Genomic DNA, 6,000 nt, shown 5'->3' with positions numbered 1-6,000 from the left:
ATCGTGCAGGCTGAATCGCTTATCAACATAATGCTTTCCACAGTGCATTGTTCGGGATGAGTTAAGTCTTCTTGCAAAAAGTGCGATTTCATTTTCATAACAACGTACCAAATGTGGACAGAAGAGGCATGCACAGAGTTCTTTAGTGAATTTAATTGACTCTGTTATTTGAATTGTCGTTCATTTGAGCAAAATCAAAACTTTAATAGAGTTCAAGTTAAGATCTGTCTGCGTCTCATGTGCCCGTCACATGACAGACCTCCGTGTGTGCTGGTGAAAGCTCAGCAGCTGCATGCATGTCTCTCACCTACACAGCTAACAGCTTCTGCTCTGCCTTTAATTACACTCATTTTTAATTAATTTGTGAAAAATTGGATTAACCCATCCCGCCGGCGGAGGCTAATAGTACAGAAACATTTTTGTTTGAGGGTTTTAGCTGCTCTCCAGTCAAGACTTCATCATCATCATCATCATCATCATCATTATGACCATGAACAATGTTATATAATGTGGAAACTATATAGATTTCTTATGATGCTCAAGCTGAAAGTATAATAAATCCCACAAGCTACAGGCTAATTATCCTTTTAATATGCTGTAAGGCAAGTTCAAAACAAATTATTCAAGAGCTGAAACAATTTATCAAATTTTGATCATGTGACATTACATTAACACCAAGTTGAGGTCAACTATTAGAGAAAATGTTGAACCATTGGTTGGAGGATTTGGTTTGATGGTTTAAATCTCTTCAGGTGCTTAAACCTTTTCGTTGTCCTCCTCTCATTCTACTCTTTTACTGTATGAAACCGAAATAAAACAATTGTCTTGTTTCGAAAAACGAGAAGTTTGTTTTATCTTTAATTTTCTGCGTTCTCACAGAAGCATTGCAACTTTGGCCAGCGGCTCCTAAAACCTTTACATGGCATTATAAAAGTAGCAGCATAAGTTTAGCATTCAAAATCTTATTTACATGCTTTACAAGTCTACATTTGTAGCTAAAGGGTTAAACAATTTAGAGGTTTTCATATCATCTCCATTTGGCATGGAACAGAATTTCTTTTAAATGAGGACAAGTGAACGCAATTTGTTTATATATTTCCATTTTTCAATTCCAGATCCGCATTCCATAAAAAGGCAACTTAGGGCTAGTAATGAGGTGATTTCAGCAGGTGATTGTTCTCATTGTTTGTTACAAAATCAGCATCCATGAACAGGTGAATCTTTGAGTCGCAAAGAAAGTTCAGAGAATCTTCTGTTTGTCAACAAGTGTGTAAGATGATACCACTAAACTTTTTTAAAACAATGTTGCTCAAAGAAAGATTGGAAGGCATATTTCTCCTCCTGAAGTGCACAACAGGATTAAACATTTTAAGGTATCTGAAGGAACCTCAGTGTATAAAGTTGAAGGGCACAAGCCTAAGTCGGACACCTAAAATCAATTTTATTGCACTGGATCAAGTACTGTTGTTCATCTAAAGCTGACATAAGGACATGAACAAGAGTTTACTGTGTGGAAAACCTTTGTCAATCATTACAATACAGGGTCGCGTTCACAAATGCCAATATAAACTTTACTTTACAAAAAAGAAGCCTCATGTTAACATTGTCCAGAGGCGGTGTCAACTTCTCTGAGTTTGAGGCATCTGTGATGGGCCATCACTACTCCTCATTGCTCCAAAGGCATGGCTGAGGATGAAGCGGTTACAGGTGCTGGACTGGCCTGCCTGCAGTTCTGACCTGTCCCCAATAGAAAACGTGTTCAGAGATTTAAAAAAGAAAAGACATCGACAACCTCGTACTGTTGCACACCTTAAGACATAAAGAATGGAACAAAATAAGAATAATTCATCATCGCTTGGTACCCTCAATGCCACAAAATCTTTTAGAAATTGTTACAAAAGTCTGTCAATATTACAAATGATCAAAGCTTTACTGGCTATCATTATAGATCATGGGTTACTACTGAAATAAAAGTCAATCAGTTTTTGGTTTGGTTTATTTTGCATTTTGCATACCATCCTAACTTTTTCTGATCAGGAGTTTCTGCCTACCGGTAATGATAGCTGTCAAATAAATGCAATTCCGTGACACAAAAGTACTATAGCATGAAACAGAAATATTTAAGTATGCAGCCCTTACAATACAGTACTTGTGTTAGGGCCCCTACTGCTTTGGTAGATAGACTAAACTAATTTGGTCAAAACAGATTAACAAATTGAAAAAATAAACTTTTGGGAATTTGTTAGGGTAATTTTTCATCACAGCAAGGCCCAGAAGTATATAATAATAATTCTTTCATCTTTTTCTTCGTTAATTTGGCATATTTGGTCATGTCTAATGGAAGGTTTCAAGCATGTACATGTTTTGGCAGTGGGTGTTTGCATATGACCTGGTCAGTGACTTCCCCTTTCAATTAGATTCAAATCACCACTGACTATGTTCTGTCTCCCAGTCAGTTAGTGGAGGGTGGTCAAGATAAACAACATACCAGCCGCTAATTTGTTTCCCTGTGAAAACTGAATGGAGGCCTATTTAGTCTGAGGACTCTGGTTCAAATCCATTTCTTCACAAGCGCGAGAGTTCAGGTCAACATCCGTGACCTGAACTTGAATCACCACGGTGTCTGGAGGACCTTGTAGTAAATCACTTACAGATTATCAGACAAACAGGAATTTGTTCTTCAGGGTAACATACCCTTTCCCACATCTGTTTACATTGGGAAACAAGTCAAATCCAAGACATTACTGGTCACAAGATTTTAGTCGTTTTTATTCCCATGTTTCATACTCATACGCTCGTTTTATCTCAGACCAATCACTTGATTCATTTGAATGTTTTACCTGCTTTTTGGTATTTCTGATAGTTAATTGATCCTTTTTTTTCTGGATTTATCTGGATGGGTTTAGAATAGTGAAACAACACAAAAAAAAACACATAACAAAATGACTTTTCCTTTAGTCCATCTACACAAGGTGCCTACATGTACCTGTAAAGTACAAGAGCGTGAAATACAACAAGAAATTACACAAAAATATTGAAACAAACAAAATAGAACTTAAATGTTATATATCTATTGGGATCATTGTTTGTTGAAAATCCCTGTTATTTGGCCTCGTAATTTTGAGAATCTGCCCTTTTCTGTAACTTGTGATGAGTTGAGATGACATTTATTGTAATTTGGCGCTAAATAAATAAAACTGAATTGAATCAAATGAATCACTTTAGATTTACAGCTGTTAATTAATCAGAATAAGCTATCTGATGGTAGCAACTTAAGCTTTTGGAAATTCATAACATTTTGTTGACCAAAGACGTCTGTTTTTTTCTGTTTTTTTACGTTCACAGCCCTTACTGGGTTGGAGGCAGAGCTGCACAGAGACCTGTAAGATGGCAGGTGCTCAAACTTAAGAAGTGGCACATAGGAAAAAGACTTTAAAGAAGCCCACACACCAGCGTCATTTACAGAATAACTTATTGAATGATCGCAGCCCATATTTAAACAGAATGTTAGAAAAAAACTAAAACATTCTCATCTTCATGTAGCGCTATAATTGTATTCCATTTTTTCCCCCTGATGTCTGTGAGTGTGTGTGTAAGAAAAGCTAAGAATGTGGGTCAACAGGTGAATGTTACATACTGTGCAAAGCAGTTTGTGTGATCATCAAGGTCTAAAAAAAACACATGAAGCACATTAGACAAATATATCACATGATTAACTGTACAGATATGCCCCTTAAAAATCAAGTCAATATTGACAATTCTACTTAAGTAAAAGCAATGCGTATTTTTTGAAAAAAGAGAAAAAAGCTTTAAATGAGAAAAAAACGTCCTGTCCAACTTTTCCTGTTGAGAGATCAGTGATTGGTGGAAATGTCATTTGTCATTTAGTCCTTAATATTTAATTGATGTATCACAGGCCAACAACAACAGCTGTAAATATTAAATTTGCACAACTGAACTCTGTAAACCCGACTAAAGTTTCAGAGAAACTTTTTTCATCCACAAAAAAATCTGGGCCAAACGTGAATGTTTAATTAGGCTCCTCAAAATTGCTTTAAAAGAACTTTCCCTCTTGAACCTAATTTTGTCTAATTTTTTGCCTAGATGCTGTTGGAACGTTTTGATGTCCTTTAGATGTATTACCAACTGAAAAAAATGCTAAATGGAGGCAAGGTGGACCTGGACAGGTCGCCAGGCCATCACAGGGCCAATACAGAAGCAAATTACCACGCACACTCATTCCAAAGGTCCATTTACAATCACCAGTGAACCTAACATGCATGTTTTTGGACAGTGGCAGCAAGCCTGAGTACCCAAAGAGAACCCACACATGCACTGTGCAGCCCACCAAAATACTGTGGTTAAGTTACATTATTTACACATGCCATGCATTCACACTCCGCATGGAAGCATTTGACCCTGTTCAGTAAGAGCATTTTTGAAATGCTCTATTCAGCGTGCATATTATTCAGTGTTTGGAGTCTGTGTTATTTAGGGACAAACTGTAGCTAATACACACTACAGCATGTGTTTCCTTTTTTTTCCTATTTTCATGGTTTTTTAATGTTACATCACATTTCAGATTTTTCTCATGTGGTTCCGGCCTGTTTGGAAGCATGTAAAGGCTGGATATTTTTGCGGGAATGGGAGAACAGAAACATCGATTACAGCGAAAAAAAGATGTTTGAGTGTTCTAATGGATTGCTAGTGATTACGTGTCAGCCTGTCCTTTAGGTTTTGATTCTTCACTCTCTGAGTGGTGCCCACTGCCCATCAGCAGAACTGTACTTTTGAGCGTGACACATTGTATACTTTCAAATAATGCTATATTTTACATTTTTAAAAATCAACACACACTTTGTTCAGCATTAAAAACACATCAAGTGCTGCTGGGTCTATCTATCCATCAGTCCATTTGATCCTTCCCATTGTTTTTGCAGCAGCAGCAGAGTTTGCTGAGTCAGCCTGGCAGACTGAGGCTTTCTGGGCCAAAGTCTGGCTTTGCTGCACCACAGCAGCCAGACGTGTGCCTGCCTGCAGAAAAACAGTAAACCCAAACTGACTCACTGCAGCAATCTGTGGGTAGTTAAATAGATAAGCAGATAGATAGGTAGGTGTGGCTCTACGGTCATGTGCTGAAATGGTAGCATTAACAGTGGTTGTGTGCCGTGGTGCACGTGTTGCTCCTCCTCGTGTGTGTGGCCACTCCCTAAATTCCTGCAGCAGAGGCCTCTCACCCACAAAGTCAGCTGTAACTAAATCAAACCCACAAAGATGTCCAAAGAGAGAGCAATGAAATGCAGGAAAACATCCAAAGTCTCTCGCATTTTAAGACACAACCCAACCTGAGAGGGATACAATTACGCTTCAGTTCCGTTGTTTTCATAGATTGTATCTGACCCCCTCCGCCCTCATGTAACAATAATTATCTACAGTCCTTCAAGGAATATGTCAACTGATTTGATACTGCTACTTTTTACATTTTAGTACTTTTTCAGCCAGCATTGGTTTGTAGAGCACTGCATGGGGATGCAGTGGTTTACACTGTCACCTCACAAGAAGGAGGTTTGGAACCTCAGCTGGAAACTCTCCGTGTGGAGTGAGGTTTCTCCCCACAGTCCAAAAATATAAATGTTAGTTTGACTGTTCAGTTGTATGTCTGTGTTAGCCCTGTGATGGATTGGTGATCTGATCAGACTTTATTCCCCTTCTGGCTGGGATAGGCTCCAGCCCCCTGCAACTCTGAGCTGGAAAAAGCAGGTATGGTAGATGGATGGACCGATCTGTAATGCTGCAGAGACGTATCTGCAGCAGAGGTGCAGGTGAAACATGAGATTAAGGCCAACTCTATGACTGAGACAGTTTCCTGTAAATTAAGTGACATTTTTAGAATCCTGTATTTTTTTTGTGCTGACTTTGTACACGAATCAAGTTGCCTTGAAATTGACACACAAGCTGCAGAAACACTGGACCACACCATCAACAAATGTTGCAAAAGAC

Source organism: Odontesthes bonariensis, chromosome 17 (assembly GCF_027942865.1).
Source record: "Odontesthes bonariensis isolate fOdoBon6 chromosome 17, fOdoBon6.hap1, whole genome shotgun sequence".
Lineage (NCBI taxonomy): Eukaryota > Metazoa > Chordata > Actinopteri > Atheriniformes > Atherinopsidae > Odontesthes > Odontesthes bonariensis.
Note: the sequence above shows the minus strand (reverse complement) of the source record.